A 23,617-nucleotide genomic window follows, 5' to 3' on the forward strand; every position below is an offset into this window, starting at 1 on the left:
TGGACACAACCCAAGACTCCCTTTGAACAGAACAGACAAAGAACACAAATTAATCTTCCTTGTGATGGGAACATCCTGATAGGTTTTTACATGACCAAATGTTCAGGGTTAGAAAGGAAGTAACTCGAGGGGGATTTTGAAAACCAGAATATGAGCATATTCCAGTTATTAAAAAAAAAAAAAAAAAAAAAAAGGTAACTGGTGTTTACATAGCTGTGTGTAACCAATTTATTGTTAGAATTCTGAATATGAAAAGGTTACTGCATGCATGTAAATGTAGCCAATGTTGCTTCAAGTTCTCTTATGTGGCTATTTGTGGTGTTGAGGTTCTAACAACAACATCCACCCACATACCTGAACTCTGGCTCTGACTGGCTTATCTTTAGCCAATTATCATTAGTTATGTGTCTGTCACACTGATCTCCTCACCAAAGAACAACAACCAGAAAAAAGCCCAAACCCTTAAATAAAAAAATAAAATAAAACAGGTCTTATTAATGCTGGATAACATGACTGCAGACACTGTTTCCTTTCAAACACCCCCCTCATTCCAAGTCTGTCTGTTTCATGCGTTCAGTGTCTTGCTGCATGTTTAACAACCATATCATGATGTTTATTTTGTGTGGGCTTTTCTCTGAATGGAGCGCTTTGTGAGCAGTCTTGTCGCCTCTCCTCTTGCTCGGTGGTCCCTTCATACACAGAGTTTGTGTATTATGTTTTCCAAGAGGCCATGAGAAATAACGTCCCTGTAGACGACTCTCAAAGAGCACATGTGGGGTAAAGATGAGTGACTCTGTTAACACCTCTGCTGCTCAACTGTTTACACAAATAATACACGTTGTCTTTGCATTTATAAAGTGCTTTTTGAGTCAGCCATCATTCTTCTGACACTTTATTTTCAAATTCAGCATTCAACTAAAATATGTTAATTTGAGTAATCTATCACATGTTGTAATCCTGGCTGGGCATAAAACTGTGATCAACCTAAACCTCCAGACACTCATATGAAGGATTAATGTGCACTTTGTGAGTTTTGGTGGTCAGTGTGTTGCAGGCAGAGCTGGTGGTGGATTTAACGGTCCGATGGTGTGAAAATCTCCGTGCCAGGCAGAACTTTTGCATTCAAAATGTCAAACAAAGTTCAGTTTTTTGAAAGCTGTCCAAATATAAAACAGTAAGCCAAATGCCACAGCTCCTCTCAAATCCTTATTCTCCCAACCTGACACCAGAGTGTTGACATTCAGACTCTAAAGATTAATGTAAGACCTGATTGACGTGTAAATACTGTTTTTTCAAGCTTTCTTTCAAAATATGTTTGAACTTTTCTACAAAACTTGATCATTTTTGTGAAACAGAGTTGGTGTCTCTTCAACTGCTGTCAGACATTGATGGAGCTAACACAGCCCAGGGTTACCCGCCTGCCCCGTGCTATTTGTGGGTCTGACTAATGAGGGTCAGCAGAGGTCAAAGGTCAGTGGGTGGAGTTTTGGTCTGCTTTACAGGCTGATGTCAGCCTCTGATTATAGAAACATACGTTCAGTAATAAACCCAACAAAGGCAGATGCTAAAGCTTCAGAGAGAAGAAAACAAGAAATAAACAAATAATCAGAAAATGAATTTATTAATGAGAAACAGAATCAACCATGTAATATTTATACGTGGAAGCTGAGCGCTAATTGAAGACGTCTTTATCTTCCTCCCTCAAGTAATTGTGTTTTTGAACCAAGACAAATTCAATCAGCTCCCCGCTGCGACTCACACAGCCCCAAAACACTCCTCCCTAATCAGGAAGAGCAGCAAATCTGAAGTTTGGACACTTTTTCCATTAAGCAAATAGCACCCCAAGGTGTCCTTCACCTTCCACGCAGTGAAAATGTCCTCCTTCATGTTCTCTACAGGCGGTCTTTCCTCCCCGCCCCTCCCTCTCTGCCGGCGTCTCTTTGACACGGCTCATCCCGAGCTTGTTTTCACGTCTCCCACGATGCAGATGATAAGAGCGATGTGGCGGGCGAGAGGCGTTTGAAAAAAAGATTGAATTACCCTCTGCAAAGAGGCTTCATGTTGTCTTTATCACAGTGATGTTTACATTCATTAGCACTTGTCTGAAAAGTGTCACAATCTCTTCCCCCCTCGCTCTCACACGAAGACCGCTCTCCTCGACTCGGAGCAGCACACAGATCCTATCGAGCACGGAGATGTTTAGTCTTCCTTCCATTAACAAAACTCTCCACAGGCTCTGTCAAGATTTCACATGTTTGAGTGCTCAGGAGCTGCTGTCACTTCAAGAGGACCAAGACAAGGCATATGCATTTTTCTGTCTCCTCCTAAAGGATAATTGTTGCATTTCTGCACAGTTTTCAAGTGAAAATTGTTTTTAGAAATTTATGTTCAGTCGGTTTGAAAAAGAAACGTCACTGATTGTCTGAAGATGTGTAGTTTTATTCATCATGTTAAAAAAAACAAAAACAAAAGAAAAAAAAAAAACAGACAAACAGACAAACTTCCAACTTGCATCTTGCGTAAAGTTCCTTCTACACTTCCTCTGTTATGATGCATATAGCAGTAACTGGCACAATGGACTTGGAATAAAATCTACATAAGCATGTTGAAATTTACACAGAAAGCGTGGATATGAACATCATTTTGTTTTATTTGACATCAACTTTGATCACACAAGCTTCTATCTCATGTCTATAGAATTGTTGCCACAAACATTAGTTATGTGGTGTTTACTGTAATTGATCACAGCATTGTCACCATAAAAATCTGTCTGGACTGTGGTTTCCTACCTTTCTCTCTTGCTTTTAGACCTTGTTCACACTGGGATTTTCAGAAATGAATATTCCCCCTCATTCGTTTTTAAAAATACTTTTGTCAACACGCACCTGGCAAATCCACCCATAGGTGCAGCTCAAAGCGTGCTAAACCCGTATTTGGCAGTGTTCTACAGACACGAAACCCATGTAATCCAATCAGAATGAGCCCCTGTCATTTAGCTGTGACATTTGAGAATCAGAAACTCTGTTTCCCGATGTAAACAAGTAGCTACAAATCCAGAGTTTTAGAAAATCTTCACTTAAGCGGGAGTTTTCAGAAAAGATCACTTTAGCAACGTAAAACTGGAGTTTTGTGTGGACGAAAGGCCTTCATATATAAAAATATATGTGGTTTCCCAGATACCCAGCTACGTGTGGACATGGCCTTATTCTCTGCCCCTGATAATTCGTTAGGCGCAGGTGAGTTTACCCACTGTGGCGAGGCTGAGAGCAGCAACGGTAGGAAAGTTTTGCGCTGCATATTTTCACAACTTAACTTGTACTATAAACCTAATGAAAAACATTTGTATAACTTAATTAATAGATTCTACTTATGGTCATTATCTTTTTTCTTACTTCCTAACCAACTCTGGGTTAGATTTTTCTAAGATGAAATGTACTAAACAAATAACGAGGACAGTTTTCATTTCTGAAATCTTGTAAATCATAGGTTTTCAGCTGAAACAGGTCTGTGAGGTAACTGGGTTAACTTTCTTCACTTACACTGATCTGTTTGAGGACTTATTGTTTGTGATTTGAATAATTGCTGACTGCTTCTTCATTATACTTTCTGCAGACAGGAGTGTCAGGCTGGGTGTGTTTAAATGTTACTTCAAAGGTGCTCAATGTCTTTTTGAGAGAAAATTATTTTATTGTTTCTTTCATATAAAAAAACAAAACACAGAGCACATCATCCTCTACACACACACACACACACACACACACACACACACACACACACACACACACACACACACACACTCACACCACCCTTCTTCTCATTCCTGGCATTCCTCGGCGGTCTCCTGTATTTGATGGGATAGATTGAGTCATTAAGCCCATCTGACACGAGCAGTGGCCCTCCATGATAAGAGTCAAAGTCCGGCCCGATGTGGGGAGACGTAGGGGCCTCCTTGATGAAGGGGCCGCCTGATGGCAGGGGCCGGGAGGTGGAGGGGTGGAGGCTGTCAGCAGGCGTGGACCAGGGTCACTCCACGCCAGGCCCGATTAGATCCCCGTCAGAGAAATGCCGGCTGTCAGGCATCGCATTGAAACAGAGGAGGGCTCCTGGTGAGCCTTCTGCCGCTCAGCACCAACTTTCTGGCTCGCTGGTCACGATCAAACCCGTCTGCTGCAGCCGGACGCGATGCCTTGTGTCACTCCATTAAACAGAAAGTATTACTGGTTTCACGCCACGTTAAGGAGGCGACAGAGAAAGTCAACTTGACCTTGAATTCCTTCTCAGATGTGTTAATCAAAAAACCTCATCAGATGTCAGGAAGGAGAATGACACAAAGTTAATGAGCGGTTTACCAACCAACAAGTCAGGAGTCAGATTTAATGATGCTCAAAGTGCTGTGCAGAAAGTGCAACATATTGGACTTTTAAAGACTTTAACCTTGTTGTGCTTGAAGCCGTCTCAATATGTCAAAGTAAATACAAAAAGTGTTTTGAAATCAGGCCCAAGGTAAGATCTTGAAGCTGAAGCTGATAAAAATGCGTCCACCTGTTAAACATTAGCATACTGCTGTGTGCACCCAGTGAAACACTACACAGCCTAATTCATTAGGCCTCACGTGTCACCTAGCATAAGGCTACATGTTCCTCATTTTACAGCAGGCTGTTGGCCTCTCTGTGATGTAACTTGTGTGCTAACCATGAAATACCTTTATCAATATCTTTTATTTCATAAATTTATGACTTAAATTTCAATCCTTCTTTTTTTTACAAGTGGTCCTAATTTTGTCCTTGCAGCTAATTGATAAATATCAAAATAACACATAGCTATCAAAACTAGTCAGGAGTCAACTTTGACCATGGTCAGATAAAATGTGTAAACAAAAAAATGTATATCCAGGGTTTTCATTCCTGAAGTTTCTGGGGATAAATATTCCTCAAAAAATGTTCAAGAAAATGCAAAGTGACTTATTTGTGTGCGTTATGTTCAAAGTCAGATCTGTCAAACCTGCTCATAGCCAGTGAAAAACTTTATCTGCCTGTTTACCTGCAGTGTTTCCATTCATCTTGCAAAATAAAAGATAATAAAGTCTATAAATATTAATCAGTCATAGAGCAGGAGAAAATATAAGAGCTCAGCATACAGGAGAACAAAAGATTATATTTCTCAAAACTTATCTTTTTGAAAATTTAGCTTCAATCATTCTTAAAGAATATCTGACGAGTACAGGATGAAAAACCTGGATTTTTGTTTTTCTTGTGTGCACTATTTTGCTTTTTTGATGCAATTAAATTTTGTTAAATCAGTACGAGGATGTGCATAAAGTCTGAAATTGAAGAATAACTGTGGTGTGCTAATAAATAAGTCACTGAAGCATGATACCTTAGTTTTGCTTTTTTAAAGCATGAATGAGGAGAATGAAGTCCAAATGTTGAGTAAAGTATAAAGTTGTGCATAAATTTAAGTAGTAAGGAATGAAGCTTAATTTTTAGAGTTAGTGATAATTATAAATTTAAAACTAAATAAATATCATTAACCCCTCCATGAGTGAGCTACCACCTTATCGTGGTGGAGGGGTTTGCGTGTCCCAATGATCCTAGGAGCTAAGTTGTCGGGGGCTTTATGCCCCTGGTAGGGTCTCCCATGGCAAACAGGTCCTAGGGGAGGGGCCAGACAAAGTGTAGCTCACACAGACCCCTAATGATGAGCAACAAAAATGGTTCAACGTTTCCCTTGCCCGGACGTGGGTCACCGGGGCCCCCTCCTGGAGCCAGGCCTGGGGGTGGGGCTCGATGGCGAGCGCCTGGTGGCCGGGCCTGTTCCCATGGGGCCCGGCCGGGCACAGCCCGAAGAGGCAACGTGGGACCCCCTTCCCGTGGACCCACCACCCACAGGAGGGGCCATAGGGGTCGGGTGCAGTGTGAGTTGGGCGGCAGCCGAAGGCAGGGACCTTGGCGGTCTGATCCTCGGCTGCAGAAGCTAGCTCTAGGGACGTGGAACGTCACCTCTCTGGCGGGGAAGGAGCCTGAGCTGGTGCGCGAGGTTGAGAAGTTCCGGCTAGACATAGTCGGCCTCACCTCAACGCACAGCAAGGGCTCTGGAACCAGCCTTCTCGAGAGGGGTTGGACTCTCTTCCACTCTGGAGTTGCCGATGGTGAGAGGCGGCGGGCAGGGGTGGCGATACTCGTTGCCCCCTGGCTCGGTGCCTGTACGTTGGAGTTCACCCCGGTGGACGAGAGGGTAGCCTTCCTCCGCCTTCGGGTGGGGGGACGGATCCTGACTGTTGTTTGTGGCTATGGTCCAAATAGCAGTTCAGAGTATCCACCCTTTTTGGAGTCCCTGGAGGGAGTGCTTGAGAGTGCTCCGTCTGGGGATTCCATCGTGCTGCTGGGGGACTTCAACGCTCATGTCGGCAATGACAGTGAGACCTGGAGGGGCGTGATTGGAAGGAACGGTCCCCCCGATCTGAACCCGAGTGGTGTTTTGTTGTTGGATTTCTGTGCTCGTCACAGGTTGTCCATAACAAACACCATGTTCAAGCATAAGGGTGTCCATATGTGCACCTGGCACCAGGACACCCTAGGTCGCAGTTCGATGATCGACTTTGTAGTCGTGTCATCGGACTTGCGGCCGCATGTCTTGGACACTCGGGTAAAGAGAGGGGCGGAGCTGTCAACCGATCACCACCTGGTGGTGAGTTGGCTCCGATGGTGGGGGAAGAAGCCGGTCAGACCTGGTAGACCTAAACGTATTGTGAGGGTCTGCTGGGAACGTCTGGCAGAATCTCCCGTCAGAGAGAGCTTTAACTCCCACCTCCGGGAGAGCTTCAACTGTGTTCCGGGGGAGGTAGGGGACATTGAGTCTGAATGGACTTTGTTCCGTGCCTCCATTGTTGAGGCGGCTGATCGGAGCTGTGGCCGTAAGGTGGTTGGTGCCTGTCGGGGCGGCAACACCCGGACCCGCTGGTGGACACCAGTGGTGAGGGATGCCGTCCGGCTGAAGAAGGAGTCCTATCGCGCCTTTTTGGCGTGTGGGACTCCCGAGGCAGCAGACAGGTATCGACAGGCCAAGCGGAATGCAGCTTCGGCGGTCGCCGAGGCAAAAACCCGGACATGGGAGGAGTTTGGTGAGGCCATGGAGAACGACTTCCGGACAGCTTCGAAGAGGTTCTGGACCACCATCCGGCATCTCAGGAGGGGGAAGCAGTGCACTGTAAACACTGTGCTCAGTGGGGACGGTGCGCTGCTGACCTCGACTCGGGATGTTGTGGATCGGTGGAAGGAATACTTCGAAGACCTCCTCAATCCCACCGGCACGTCTTCCTTGGAGGAAGCAGGGTCTGGGAATGATGGGGTGGGCTCTTCCATCTCTGGGGTTGAAGTCGCCGAGGTGGTTAAAAAGCTCCTCGGTGGCAGGGCCCCGGGGGTGGATGAGATCCGCCCAGAGTTCCTTAAGGCCCTGGATGTTGTGGGTCTGTCGTGGCTGACACGACTTTGCAACATCGCGTGGACATCGGGGGCAGTACCTCTGGATTGGCAGACCGGGGTGGTGGTCCCCCTTTTTAAGAAGGGGGACCGGAGGGTGTGTTCCAACTACAGGGGGATCACACTCCTCAGCCTCCCTGGTAAGGTCTATTCGGGGGTACTGGAGAGGAGGGTCCGTAAGATCGTCGAACCTCGGATTCAGGAGGAGCAATGTGGTTTTCGTCCTGGCCGTGGAACTGTGGACCAGCTCTATACCCTCAGCAGGGTTCTTGAGGGTGCATGGGAGTTTGCCCAACCTGTCCACATGTGTTTTGTGGACTTGGAGAAGGCATTCGACCGTGTCCCTCGGGGAGTCCTGTGGGGGGTTCTCCGGGAGTATGGGGTGTCGGGCTGCTTGTTACGAGCCGTCCGTTCCCTGTACGACCGGTGCCAGAGCTTGGTCCGCATTGCTGGCAGTAAGTCGGACTCGTTTCCAGTGAGGGTTGGACTCCGCCAGGGCTGCCCTTTGTCACCGATTCTGTTCATAACTTTTATGGACAGAATTTCTAGGCGCAGCCAGGGTGTCGAGGGGGTCCGGTTTGGTGACCTCAGGATTGGATCACTGCTTTTTGCAGATGATGTGGTCCTGTTGGCTTCATCAAGCCGTGACCTTCAACTCTCTCTGGAGCGGTTCGCAGCCCAGTGTGAAGCGGCTGGGATGAGAATCAGCACCTCCAAATCCGAGTCCATGGTCCTCAGCCGGAAAAGGGTGGAGTGCCCTCTCCGGGTCGGGGATGAGATCCTACCCCAAGTGGAGGAGTTTAAGTATCTCGGGGCCTTGTTCACGAGTGAGGGAAGGATGGAGCGAGAGATCGGCAGGCGGATCGGTGCGGCGTCCGCAGTAATGCGGACTCTGCACAGGTCTGTCGTGGTGAAGAGGGAGCTGAGCCGGAAGGCGAAGCTCTCTGTTTACCGGTCGATCTTCGTTCCCACCCTCACCTATGGTCATGAGCTTTGGGTAGTGACCGAAAGAACAAGATCGCGGGTACAAGCGGCCGAAATGAGCTTCCTCCGTAGGGTGGCCGGGCTCTCCCTTAGAGATAGGGTGAGAAGCTCGGCTATCCGGGAGGAGCTTGGAGTAGAGCCGCTACTCCTCCGCGTTGAGAGGAGCCAGATGAGGTGGCTCGGGCATCTGATGAGGATGCCTCCCGGACGCCTCCCTGGAGAGGTGTTCAGGGCACGTCCCACCGGGAGGAGACCCCGGGGCAGACCCAGGACACGCTGGAGAGACTACATCTCTCGGCTGGCCTGGGAACGTCTTGGGATCCCCCCGGAAGAGCTGGACGAAGTGGCTAGGGAGAGGGAAGTCTGGGCTTCCCTGCTTAGGCTGCTGCCCCCGCGACCCGACCCCGGATAAGCGGAAGAAGATGGATGGATGGATAAATATCATTAAACACTTTAAGGGTTTGTTACAGGGGTTAAATAAATAAATCTGGTTTGTTTCTCTCTTTTCTTTTGGACTTTCTTGACTTTTTAATGCTGCTGTTTGTTCGACTTGATTCTTAGATTACAGCTTTCATTTAGAAATGCAAACATAAAAACAAACTCCCTCCTCTTCATCTCTCCCTCTTTGCCTGGTTTCTGTCTAAAGAAAGCTTCTCCTCAGCTCTTGGCTTTTAATCTGGTGTTACAGGTTCCCCCCTCCAACTTAGAAAAAAGTTATTTGTGCCTCTGCCTGTCTCCTTTGCTGTCTCTATGAGAGGTCCAGTGACATGTAGACACTGTAAGAAGAAACCTAAACGTGAGACCAAAAAGACAGAATCCAGGGAAATAATGAAATTTTATTTAAAAGGAAAATAATCAAGGGCCTGGTGGATCTCAAAGAGTAATATTTGGTTTGGGTTTTGTGTATTTGGACAAGCAAGCTGAGTATCAGCTGCAGGACAGTGTACGTGTTGTACATAAAACTCTCACTGTTCACCCCCACAGCAAACTCCAACAGGCAGAAGTTAAAGGAAAAGTGTTCCTGAGTTTGTTTAAATATGATCTTTCTATGCTGTGACCATTTGTGCTGTGACAGGGTATCAACCTGGGCAGGATGGATCCTGAGGCAACAGGAAATGGACCCAGCTTGACCCCAACCAAAATGAATTTGCACAATGGCTGACTATGAAAATAATTTTAAACATATGGGATTTAGAAGTCAAGAGGGATACTGCAGTTTCTTTTCAGTTTGATTGTTTGTTTTCAGTTTCTGTTTAGACAACTTTATTGTAAACAGATATTTCACTGCAGTTTAGAAAAGTGCAGTTCCTTGAGTGTCCACTTGAGGCTGGCTCCAGAAGTATCAAAAACCACATACACACACATTGTAAAATTGATCTTTGCGGCTAAAATTAACATGTTAGCATCAAAAAATGTCTGAATTGCTCATTTCACACCATACAGGGGTTTGTCCAATTAAAGCACATCTGACATAACTGACAGTAAGCTGTTGGTGAGGAAACTCAAAGCCAGCCTTAAATCTGTCATTTTTCTTTACACTGAATAGATAAAAGTTAGAATTTCAAATATGGCACCAGCTGAAAATAAACTTTAAATCTGGGCTTCAGAGACAGAGGGATGTTACCTCAGAGACTGTATGTCTCTGCTTTAGGGACAGTCTGTTCTCTACACCATTAAAGGCACCCTATCAACATGTAGAAATTACAATTTTTCAGCAAAAAATAATACTGCTTATTCGATTTAAAGATATAGAAGTTACAAGTTTGCATCATCAGGCATAGTTAAGGGCATACCTGACCCAACTTCCATGACAAATCACACCATCTCTGCTTGGTTACTGCACTATTAGGCCTGCTCCTTTTGTGGCAGCATCTCCGGGCGTGGTCACACTGGCCATCTGTCAACATAAGCCAAAAAGTAATTAAGTTCGTAGCCATGTTCTCTTTGTTCTCCACTGTGCTCACTGAGACTGTGCTTCTTGTAAAAAGATGCTTCATGATGATTTCTATACCCTGGGCAATTGTGCTGAAGTCTAGTTCAAACTGAAGCAGTGCGACCACGGGGCCAATCATGTTTGAATATGGCACAGTTGGTCAGTTTGAGTGGGCCCTCAGTTACTACAGGTCGAAGCCCACCATATCAGATTTGAAGATTTTAATTTGTGCTGGATGCCGCACCGAGGACAGAGCAAGAATTGGAGCAGATCAAGTGGAACAGGAGGTCAGGCACTAAAGCCACTTAAAAACACCTGAGCGACTATCAAAATAAGACACATGGTGTCAGTGCCATATCATATCACAACTTTTTTACAACAAACTGAAGTAATGAGTGAGGCCAGGCCGGGCCTTTGACTTGTCATTGTCTGCATTTATAATTAAATTGAAACTATTTCTCTTGATAATGATGGCTAAATACAATCATTGAATGAAAATACTTTTATATGGAACTACACAAACTATAAGGAGATGAAGTAAACTTAGCTTCCTGAATCAGCAGATTTAATCTTATTGGATGTACAGATTCATAAATCCTCCTTTCTTAAAGTGACGGTCTGCCTGCTCTCCACAGTCTGAATTAAAGAGTTGGTTTAGGGAGCAGCGTTTTTAGGGAACCAAAACGTGGATCTGTGCTGTGTTATTGACTTGACTGTTGGCTGCTCGATGAAAAACCTCTGGTGTCCCTGACTGGTAGTTTATGTTTCCACAGCAGCAGAGCAACAGAAGCTAAAGAAGCCAGCATACAGTAATACTCAGCGGTTAGAAGGCTGTTGAATCATGGTCATATTAGAGCCAGTCAAACCACACATCAAGAAAGACAACCTGACTGCTTTTCCACCCACACCCAGGATCCAATAACAAACTCGCTCTGCAAATTCCCCCGATGACAGCCGGCTCCTAATAAGTTGAAGACCCCACAGCCTCTGTAAGTGGGCCAACCAAACGAAACCAGAGAGCTCAGCTCGAGCACACAGAGCCAACTCAGGCTGTGGCCCACTTACCAACTCCAAAAACATACCAAAACACACCTCCAGAAGACTTATCCAGATACACCAACCTGCAATTAGCCTGGAGAAAACTTTGTGTATCAGTTGTGCGGGGTGATACAGAATACTGTGAGTCATTCTCGCCTTTAAAGGAGACACTGTATGTGTTTCCCTGCTGCTGTGTCACATTACACATCCATCACATGATTGTAGCATCAGCTGAAACATAGCTGTAGAGCTTAGCATGTCTGCCACCGAGTCAGGCAGATTAAAACATGACGATATAGTTGACTGATACGATGGGTAGACTCACTGGACCTTTCATGATCTATTGAGTGGTTATGTAAAGCATAGCTTTTCAATCAGAGCTTTTAAAAACAAGTACCAGGTTCTTCAGTGGCTCAGCAAACTTATCTAGCTAACTGAAGTATGTTACGCAACAAGAACTAACCCATGTACACGAATTAGAGGGTAAACACACACCCTGAGTTATCAGCAGAAAGTCTCTTGTGAATTCTCTTATGACAAATTTGTTGGTCAAGTTGAGGTTTCCATTAGTAATGTATAAGATTGCTCTTCACAAGCCTTTTTTCAAACATTCTCACTAAGTGTCAGACAGATGTGTTTTCAAAGAAAGGCCATCAAAGTTATCAATATGGCTTCATGCTAATTCTGCAGGTTCAACAACATGGATATTTTCGTATTGATTCTTGTCCAGCAATCTTTGCCTTCTCTGTCTTTAGAGATGTGACAACCACAGAGCTCAGAGAAGGGGACCTAAATGAGGACACTTTAATGCCAACTCAACCACAACAGGCAAAGAAGAATCCCTTAGAGAGGAACGCTAACTGCCGCGGGAACCTGCTAACCATACATAATCCCTTCCAAACTGACAGAAGTCAACAAGATTATAAGAATGAATGTAAATCCTGCAGAGACTGATCATAAAGTTATAGTTGTTCAAACATGGTGGTGCCCAGACTGCTTCAAATAAGTCTTTAGTTAGTTCTTTTAGAAGATAACGCTTGAAGTAAAGGCCGTAATTTGTTCATGTGTACGCAGAATATCCAAAAAACAAAATTTTAAAAACTTCCTTACGCAAAATATTGGAGTATAAATGGTGTAATGATACGTTTTTCTACCTGGTTGAGTGACAGGGACAGACGTACATGTAAACGTGTGTGTGGGGCGTGGAACTCAAGGGCCTATTATCAATGTGCTGCATCTGAAGAGAGGGGCCTCGGGCGTCTTACATTTTAGCGCTGGCTGGAGAGAAGATATGCGACGGCAGAAGAAATGGAAAGGGAAGACAGAGGCACAGTTGATCCCATCCACATACAACGAACTGGAAACACACCTTTTAAAAATCTGAACAAGGACAGTCAAATGCACACACAGACCCCCTCCAGAGCAGGGAAACTCTGCACAAATCCTCATCTATTGTAACACAAAGGGGAAAAGAAGAGCAGGTAAGGTTACCCGCTAGGCTAGCTGTAGGCTTTTCAGGCTGAGCAGGCCATGTAGCTTTGGCAGCCAAACAATGGCTGCAAGGCTCAAAAGGGTGACCATTTCAGTTGAAAATGCTCTTGAAATTTGAACTTTTGCACTGTGGGATTATTTGTTTATCAACAACAGCAGATGTGTGCGCAATTTAGGTGCTAAAGCACTGCGGAGTATGATAGTTTGTCAACTGATGTGGAGGAGTTAACCACCAAAAAGCACATTTTGTAACTGAATGTCATCACTTTGATGGACGGTAAAATGACCCCAGGTTTGTGAAATAGCAGTGAGTGGACAGAAGAGATCAGCAAGTGGACAGGTATTAGGTGGACAGACGTTTTTTGCAGAGAAACCAGCGTGTACCCAGAGAGGAAACACAACTCTCACTCGATGCTCATGACTGCATTACCCATGGACACTTATCAAACTGTGACATACCAGGAAACATCGTTTCATAATTTTACCTAATTTTACTTTGGTCATAAAATCTGTTTCTGTTAATCATAATTTATAGGTTCACTCATTATGTACTGTCCATATTGAGTCCGTGTTTGGTCAGAACCTCAGCCCCAAACCAACTTTTTCAGTAAATAAGGAAAGTCAAATCTGTATTTTGAATATCAGCAGTAAATATTGCTTGTTTGCAGTCGAACCTTGTTAATTGAGGTTGGATAAAGAATATAAATTTAATTACAAACACACAGACGTCGCTTGTGTATCAGTGTAAAGTGTGACCCTTTTAACTGGTGGCTCTCGGCCATTAATCACAGCTGCCGTCGTTTGAAAGTCACCAGTTAGCATGGTCGCGATTAACACCGAAACACCAGTCGCGCTGTAACGGTCGAAGCTTGACAGAATTTGCCTGTATTGTGTAGTATTGTTTCTGAAAACTGACCACAGAACAACCGTACATTTTGATGCTTCTAACAGGTTAAATTCAGTGTTTAAAAAAATGCTAACTCGTCTGAATGAATGGAGCGATATGCTGCTTTTGCGGTCGAGATGCGAAAGCATCTTTACTATTACATACAGACGGATAATCCCTCTATATTTATTTGGGATCCCGATTTTTGTGGTATGACTTAATTTTTCCCCATTTCTCAAAGCATAAGCAAAAACAATAACTGCGGTTGAGTACTTGCTAAAGGAGCTGTGTTAAGACAACAGTGAAAAACTATTCTTGCCTTTTAGCTTATCAACCACTGTTCTGTTCAGCCCAGCACTTTCAGAACCAATCAAACTCCTGTTTAACTTTATCTTATTTTAAGTTCTGATTTTTGATAGCCTTATACCTTCAGCGTACAATCTTTCCCTTTCATTTCACTTTATTGCCATGTCACAGAGAGCTAAGTAGCAAGGAGTCAAAAGATTTCTGGGAGATTGACTGGAAGAATAGGAAACAGCACAGTGAGGGGTTTGGATAAAAATTAAGTTTAGGAGCTCCCTTACTTTTCGTGGGTGCTCCTAACTTTTCGTGGTGCTCCTTAGTTTTTGCTGTTGCTCTTTCCATTTTAAAGGTAAAAGCTAACTGATATAGTCTTGATTTCACTCACATTTTAAGTTCCTTTCCTAAATGCTGAACTAAACTCCTTTCTCCATAATACAATATGTTAGGTTCTCTGTCCTTACAAACCAGGTCGACCACAGGACAACCACATGATCATCTCAAACCCAGTTACACTAAACCACTTAATAAAGTGTTATTTGTGGGCACCTTGTTCCAGAAGTGGACACAGATCTGAGTTGACAAACAAATTGTAGGCTGCAGAGCTGTGTACACTGTTTAAACACAGAGTGCTGAACACAGAAAACTCTTTTTTTTTAGTGTCCTGATGAAAGACATGTGATTAATACAATCTGCGGCTGACTTGGACGGGCTGCTGTAACTGTACCTTGAACACATGTTTTTGCTGAGGAGTTGAAAGATGGCACTCTCGAGGCCAGAATTGACTGCCTCCAACCTTGAGGAGACATTACTCTGATTTACTTCCCCTCTCAATTCTGCCGCTGCTCTTGTGTACCCGAAGGCTCCAGCAGAGAGGGTTAAAACGGAGAGGAAGCACAGGGAGACACAGAACGAACCCAGCATTGTTTATTTTCACAGGAACATTCCAGAAGTTGACAGCTATTCCCTCGTCTGGAGAGCTGAATTGCAGTGCAATTTTCCAGACTGCAGACACACTGTGTGAACTCCCACTAAGACCAGTCTGGGACAATGAAGAATGAGTCTCTTATTCACAGATCCACTGGGATGATAGAGGCTGAGTCCTGAGCAGAAAGGGTTAAACAGCTTTGTGAACTCATTCCTGGGCACAAAGAAATAAAACTACAGATGATTCATCAGGAAAATAATGCAAAAATTTCTTTTCCAGATTCAGTCCAGTGTGCTCTACCGCAGCATTTTTTTTCCAACAGGAAAGCCAAGCTCAGGTTTTTTCTTGGCTGCCACCAAGTCTTTTCACTTGAGATCTAAATTTGAAATTGAGGCCAAAGCATTCCAGTGTCCGCTCTCCACGTGGCTGCTGCACCAAGCTCTCTAGAAATGTCAGGGTAACCAGATCGTTACACACTTGAGTCCAGTTACACCTCCATTAACGACTGTGAAAAGGATCTACACGCTGACCCCAGAAAAGAGCCCTGAATTAGCATACATATTTAGAGAACGGCGTCTTTGGTTGCAGGAGGGCGCTCCACTAGATTCACCATCCAGAGCCCACTCTGCACGCTCACTCGTCAGATTCAGACTGAAAAACTGCCAAACTAGAAATCACCCAAGCAAATTTTAGACAAATTGTTTCAGGTTTTTGAGTAAAGGCTAATTTTCTCTCTTGTTGAATTAAATCAGAGAGATGTCTCTTGAGGGGGCAGAAGAAGCTGTCTGAGATTTTCAGTCTCATTTGATCTGCTCCACTGGAATAAAAAAATGTTTCAGCCACAGCCCCCCACCTTCAAGTAGAGTTGTAGCAAACTTTATCAACAGAGACAAGGGCAGATGTTTTTCTCACTGTATTGGTTATTGGCAAATCAGATAAGAGGTAATTCCCCTTCGCCAGTTGGACTGGAGTTGAACAGACTGAGTAGATTTACGGATATTGGACAAATCAGGTCAATTTCTATTGATAGAAATGAAATTTTGGAAAAATATATAAATTAAAAAACACTCAAGTACAGCCGGTTTGAAGTTTTTGTGCTGATAGGAGGTACAAAAGAGCTTCAGCAGGTCACAAATAAGCCATGAGAGCATTTCATGCCATTTTAGAACAGAAGCCAGTTAGCTTAGCTTTAGCATCCAGATAAAGCATCTATGAAGAAGAAAAACAACAACAACCAAACAGTAGTTTTTTAACTACTCTTACAATCAGTGAAACTCTTTAAACTTGTTTTTTATTTGATTCAAACAAGCAAGATGTTGGTAATGAGGGTGTTATTGACACCTGGGAATACGGCTAAGCTAGCTGCTACAGGCCTCGTACTGATCTTACAGCTTCTGGCTGTAGCTTTATATCTGCTGTACAGATATGTGAGAGGCAGACCAATCAATTCTCTCATTTCTCTCCCAGCAAGAAGCCTATTCCCCAAAATATCAAATGTGCTTACAATGGAAATGTGGAGCGTGTAACCCTGGGCTTGCATGATGACTCGTAGGACATCCTTGAGCGGAGGGGAAAAATCTGTTATTTTCTGAAAATTTGAATAAATCTTCCAATTTAAAGTAACTTTTGAGGCACTTCAAGGTGAGGAGGGATGTGCAGTTGCTGGCTAAGTACTGATGCAAGCGTGATGCAACAGAGAAAATAGTGCAGGCTCACACAGAGGGAGAGTACGTGGTGTGTTCAGACGCTGAGGCTGAGGGGTCAAACAGTTAATCCACAGATCCCTTGGGGCTTTCAAACCTCGGTGCATCATGTAAACGCTCCCCATCGCCCTGCACAGTAATGACTTATAATCATGAGGGACATAAATATCCTGCCCTCTGCCCTCACACGTCTGACGGTCAATCACTGAGTGTATAAATACATGGTTCAGCACATATCCATGATGGCTACCATCTGGAAATAGACATAATGGTGATTTATGTTTCCTATCAACAAACACCTCCCCTCTGTCTTCCATGCAGCGTTTGTTGTGGACTTAACGGAAAAGGAGCATTATCAGCGGACTATTAAACAGTCGTCTGCCAACAGGAGGTGGCCAGAAAAAACAAAGGCTGGTTTTAAGGCGAGCTGGTAGGAAATGTTTTAGTTTTCAGTGTGTGTAATACCCCCTGGTGATAAAAAAGGGGACCAGAGAGAGAAAGAAAGAGGGCGAGTTGTTGAAAAGCTTGAAAAAGTTTGCTCAGCTCCAGGTGCAGGCTGTTCCCCGCTGATGTCTTTTCACAAACACTCTGTTCATTTGTCCGGTTGATGGGGCGGCTGGACAGCTAACTGGACGGCTGCCTGGTCACTGGGCCAGATCCTCAGTGGAACATCAGAGTGTGCTAACCCGACTTACAACCACATCCTCTTTCACTGGCTCTGTGAGGCGACATGAAGTGTGACAAGTCAGGAAAGGAAGATGCTGCACTGAGTGAAACTGTCATTAAAATAAGTCTATTGGTCTTAGTCACCCAGGTAAAGTGAAATTATTTATTACACCAAAACTGAAGAGGGCAAAAAAGACTAAAATAGGACTTCAGCTAATTCACATTTTTGTTTCCAGACTGAGACCAAATCTGAATATTTACCAGTAAACACTGGGCAGAGAAACCCCAGTTCCCCAGAAGTTACTTCTTTCAGTGTTTTTGCTTTATTTAGATTTACTTGTTGGATCATTTTGGAGAGGGGACCATTGTGAATAAAAAGCTTGCAGTAAAGATCGAGTTGAACACAAACAAAGAAAAAACCTCTGAGACACCTTTTAGATTTGGTTTGTACAGATGAACCAAACCTGCTGTTTCCCTTAGACTGACCTGTGTGGTTTGAAATACTAGAAAGAAATACAAAAAAAAAGTTTAATCAACAAAAGTTAGGGGAACTTTTAAAGTGTTGAAACTGATTCTGAGAAGGACACGGTGACAAACACAAAAACAAACACAACATGCTTGTGTGTGAAAGGTGGCAGTAATACAACTGTAGAAACTGGGGCAAAAGTAAAGAAGGAACGGCTGCTAACCAGCAAACGGACGCCACCTTTGGGCTCTCGGCTTGTCTGGCGGTGCCCTGGGGGCTCAGTGGGTCTGCGTCTCTCTGCTGGCACAGACACGCCATTCTCTGTTTGATTCTTCAGTTTCAAAGAGCCTCGTTGGGAGTAAGCCGTCTCCTCTCATTGTTTGCTGATGTTGTGGCCGGGTGGGGGGTTTTTGGAAATGTGTGTTTGCAGCCCATCCCATCGGGTCTCCACGGCTCCACCCGACAACAGCTCCAGCAGAGTGGCCGCTGCCATCTTCATTTACAGTGCTTTTCGCTTCATGTGAATGTTGTATAGTTAACAGGCCTCTATTGATGGTTCTGTTCAGCGCAGATCAGCAGGGGTCAATTAATGAGCAGCCCCTGACCATCAGATCCCAATTATGGCTTTCAGAGCGTTCCACCAGCCCCCCCTCAAATACCCTGCTCTGTTTGCCTGATAATTGTGTAATTAGAGTTTGTATCAATAATTGAAGCACCAACAGGGACGTGTGTTGTCCTCCTGTTTGCCTCATTTGTAAAACTCAGCATCATTTTTGCTAATGATGGACCAAGGCTTACACCTATCTGCCTCATTTATCAGAATAACTAAAGCCCCTGACTGTCCTGTGGAAATCTCTCATTTAACAAAAAATATGCTCCAAATCAAAAGCAATACATTTATTTAATTAATCCATGACACTTTAAAAAACACCGGTCAACATGTATAGCTTCTTTCAGCTGCACCTCAATGTTAAAAGGGTATTCAAATAATCAGGGATGGACCATCTGAAGTTAAGACAGGTTTTAGTTGTAAGATTAGTTATCTTTTTTCATTTTTCTACTTCAAAATCTGCAGTTCATAAAACCTTGTATGCAAGAAAGACAAAGATTTGGAGGAAAGGACAGAGTACGTCTGTAAAGTAGCAGATACTGTTCCACCATTAGCTGCAGAAGTCCTCAATCTGCCACCTAATTTTTTGCTCATGCCAGATGACTTGACAGGTTTCATGTGTCAAAACTTGGGGACTATTTTCTCTCTGAAAACCTGTAGCTCATGTTTTACAAACTGCAATCATGTGATCATCTTAAACACTGAAAAACATCTATATAGCTCCAGCAATAATTCTGCTGTTCTGCTGTTATTCATAAGTACATTGTAATGAGCAGAATTAGCATAAAAAACCTAATGCTGTATCCAAATGTAAATATTTGGATGAAACATTATCAACTTGTCTGGCTTCAGGACCCACCATCGCCCCTCAATGACAATGACAGGCTGAACAAAGGAAAAATGTTGATCTTATCAAATTCATGATAAAAGTTCATGACGACAACAAACTCAAAAACAAACATGGCAGCTGTGGAGGAGGTATTATTAATGTACCTCTTGTGTAAAAGACTAAAACAGAGTCAGTGTTGAAGGAGGCAGGTGAGACAGTTCAATACATTGGCTGTTTTCGAATTCGCCTAATACATACTGCTTATGAAAGTAGTATGTAGTTGGCACTGCCTACTACATACTACTTTCGTAAGCAGTATGTAGTATGACTGTTCAGTTGGGTTAATTTTTGTAGTATGCTACGCTGGTCTTCAGTTCGAAGAAAACGGAAGTTGGCTACAGCTGACTTTTTTTCCCAAAAAAACTTTATTGAAAATGTAGAAAATAAACGAACCACGAGTAACTTATCTACAAATATATTGCCAGAGAGAGTATTTTATATTGACTTTCAGTGGTGGAGATGATGAGGATGTAAAGATAAAAAAAAATGGCTCTTACATTTTTATTCCTCTGCTACTCCAGTTGTTGTTGCTCCGCTCTCTGTCATTTTCACTTCTGATATGGGACCAGGCGCGGTGCATTGTGGGTAACAGTAGGCGAAGCAGACTGGTCCGATGCATACTGTGGATTTTTACGGATTCAGTACATCATCCGGGTGTTTTTCTCATACTACAACTCTGACATTTGTTCGCATACTGCATACTGCATACTGCATACTGCATACTACATTTTGGTCGAATCAGTAGGCACTGCTAGTATAGTATGCAAATTCAAAAACGGCCATTGTGAAAGTTCTGCCATTGCTATTTTTTCTTCAGGTCTCACCTAAGCTATTCATTGGGTAGTAACTGCAACAATGCCCCCACAGTTTCTGTTGGTACTGTTTCACTTGGTCCATATCCATAAGAATTATGTAAACATGCAGGAATATGGACAAAATGAACGCAGGGCACAGACAGAGGGATCTCTCCTCATCCAGATCATTTTTAACACTTAAAATTAATGGGCCTTTAGTCTGCTTCTATACTGTGAAATGAACACTGACACCTATCCTACAGGGTATTATCACCACCTGCTGCTCTGGAGTGTGAACACAACACTTAAAATACACTCTTCCAAATAAAAGTATGGCAATTTTACACAGAAATTATTATTTTTTACCTCAGTGTCATGGCCTACCTGTTAAGGAACACTTATTTAGACTAACCCAAAGTAAGTACCACATCAGCTCTATTTCACCTGCAGCTCCAGAGCTTTATCGAGTTGAATATTGAAGTTTTTGCACCAGCCACATTTATGCTTTGAGTTTCTCTATCTGGACTGTGGAGAGCCTGAAACCAAAAGTTCCTTATTAACACTTACAGAAAGTCTGACCCAGACACTGGTGTGAGTGTGCGCTGTATAGCTGTGAGACCTGTAGTCATATTGTTACTACCTAGTTAGTTTCTGCTGATAGCATAATGTTTGTCAAACTTAAGTAAAGCTGATGTTTTCTGAGTTACTTTAATACCTTCAACAAAAGACCTTACATTTGTATCAACAACACTGTAGTATTCAAGCTCTGCCCACAGGCCATGACTGACAAGGTGTCAGTTTGTCTGTTTTCAAATCATGGAAAGGTAGTATCTGGGTGAAACTCTTCTATTGCAGTTTTCTGGTAATAGATATGGGTTAAACCTTTCACACGCACACACACACACACACACACACACACACACACACACACACACACACACACACACACACACACACACACACTGAAACATAGCCTGTTGCTCTTTTGAAAAGACCTCGGGGCCACTGAGCGATAAGCACTTCCTGCAAACACAATGCCAGGTTTCTCTGTGTTACTCTCCCTCACCTGTATCCTGTGACAGCCCCATGTCAATAAACCAACGCCTGTGCCCTTGTTTTCTGTCTGACACATTAATGTTTGACAAGACAGTCTTATTAAGTGAGGGGAATGTTATTTTTCACTTTTCACACTTCCTCAGGTACAATGTCTGTCACCGTCCTTTCAATAAATAATAGATTGAACCTGCGTTTCCCATACAGTGCAGCTTCACATCATTAATATGAAAACACCTTTGACTTGACATGGAGTAATGAGATATTTGACGGCTGTGACAGTGATGGTGCAGCAGTCTGCTGATAGTTTGGTAGAGTATGCAATGTAATCAAAATCTTGAGTAGACGTGTCAGAAGGGTGAATTCCTCAAATCAGTGTGATAACTTTTGTCACAGCTGTCTGTAACATAATGCACATGGCATGTTTGGCTCCCACAGTTTGCAGGAAATTGGATTTTATTAATTTAAAGAAAGAGGAAAAATAAAACTTCAAGCGACAGGGATGTTGCACACAGTGAACATATAAGGTCACACACTTATGAGGCAGACTGCATCCCATAAAGGACACTGCTCCAAAGCTTTATATTTTTGAGCTCTGTATGCCTCAAATTGGCACACATCAGAAGCAAACTGCTTCAAGAAGTGGAGGAGCGTTTCGTTCTTAAACCACAGGGCCAAGTGGTTTAAGCAATGACTTCAAAATCTGCTGTCTTCTAACTTTTATCTTGTTAGCAAGGCTTGTTTTCTGTGGACAGTTAATCTGTTGTTATTCGCTTTTCTTTAAGAACAGCCCTACTAGAGGAAGGCTGTAACAAGGGCGACTAAGTTTGTAGGCCTGTCAGTTTCAGGTCCCTGGGGATGTAGCTCAGTGGTAGAGTGCATGCTTCCCATGTATAAGGTCCTGGTTTCAATCCCCAGCATATCCATGGATGTTTCACTTTAGACACACCTAACTGTTTGATCGTTGTGGTTAGGGTGATGGACCATAGGTCCAGGGGTGTCCCGAAGAAACATCTGATTGCTGTTCGTAATAAATAGAAAGGTTTGAATGCTTGCATGGAAGACCTCAAGGCTCCTGAAGTGGCCCAATGCTTTTGTCTTTTTAGTGACAAAGCTGTGAAAGGTTAAAATCTGGCTATAGAGGCCATGTAGGCTATTAACCTACATACCCAGAGGGATTAAACTTGTAGGCCTGTTGTACCCAGATACCTGGGGATGTAGCTCAGTGGTAGAGCGCATGCTTCGCATGTATGAGGTCCTGGGTTCAATCCCCAGCATCTCCGAGGCAGTTTCACTTTAAACACAGTTGGCTCCCAATATTAAGGAACAGCAGAGAAAGAAGTGCTTAAATACTCTGCCTTGGGATCTGTAGGTCAAAAGAAGTTGTGACTCTTCATGACACTTTTAGTGCTTGAGAAAAGAAAGTTGTTGAATGTTGAAGGAAGCATCCAGCCACACCCTGAGGTTTCTCAGAGAATCACTGATAGTGTGGTTGTTTGGTTGTTGTAGCTGTGGGGTTAAGGAGATCAATCAAAAGTCCACAGGGGTCTTCCAAGAATCATCTCATTCCTGGTAGTACCATTACACAAGGACTTTTAAATAGAGACAGGGCAGACCTCAGGGTTCTTGACTGGGCCCTCTGCTTTTCTCTTTCTAGTGTCTAGCTGTGCGAACTCCTGAGACCCCCCACTGTTTTTCATTTCAAGGTGTGTAACTTCCCCCTCTATAGACTGACACGCATAAGAAGAAGTTGTAGGAGTAAGAAGTAGGAAGTAAGCTGCTTCTAAAAGGGAATTGGTGTTTTCATATAAGGATTGGTTGTTCCTCATCAAGAACAACCAAGTGGTTTAAGTGATGAATTTGAAACCTGTTGCACCTCTTTTTAAGGAACATGATTAAGCTGTTGTTGATCATTTTTCCTTAGCAGTAGCACTACTGAAGGGAGACTGGATGAAGTCACTAACATTCAGCCTGGGAGATTCAGGTTGTAGGCCTCTGACATTGGGGCAATCGGGGATGTAGCTCCGTGGTAGAGCACATGCTTCGCATGTATGAGGTCCTGGGCTCAATCCCCAGCATCTCCATGGTGACTTCCCTTTACACTAAACCTGAAGAAGTACTTGAGGCAAATGTAAAATCACATTAAAAATAATTGACCGCTCACTAAAGCTGAGGTACTGAAGTGGGCACTGATATCAATGGCAGGTTTAAGATAAATAGTGGATTAGATGCTCAATTGAGTAAACAGTGTTGGGGAAACATTTTGCCTTTTAGAGCAGGAAGTTCTACAGTTTTAATACAATGCATATAGAGCATCATGTTTCCTTTCTAAAACGTGACTAGTGGGAGACAGGACCTACCTATTGTGGTTGCCTTTTTTAAAAACTGTCTGTTGACC

At 43.6% G+C, this 23,617-nt stretch overlaps 2 non-coding genes across 2 annotated transcripts; both read left to right on the forward strand.

The window, feature by feature from the left end:
- The first annotated feature begins 22,430 nt into the window (after positions 1-22,430).
- trnaa-cgc (transfer RNA alanine (anticodon CGC)) lies at positions 22,431-22,502 on the forward strand. The gene has a single exon. It is a non-coding gene; the product is annotated as a tRNA-Ala (tRNA).
- A 729-nt stretch (positions 22,503-23,231) lies between these two features.
- Positions 23,232-23,303, forward strand: trnaa-cgc (transfer RNA alanine (anticodon CGC)). The gene has a single exon. It is a non-coding gene; the product is annotated as a tRNA-Ala (tRNA).
- The last annotated feature ends 314 nt before the right edge of the window (positions 23,304-23,617 follow it).

Source organism: Halichoeres trimaculatus, unplaced genomic scaffold (assembly GCF_033239565.1).
Source record: "Halichoeres trimaculatus isolate MK-OKI-2021-1 unplaced genomic scaffold, fHalTri1.1 fHalTri1_scaffold_18, whole genome shotgun sequence".
Classification (NCBI taxonomy): domain Eukaryota; kingdom Metazoa; phylum Chordata; class Actinopteri; order Labriformes; family Labridae; genus Halichoeres; species Halichoeres trimaculatus.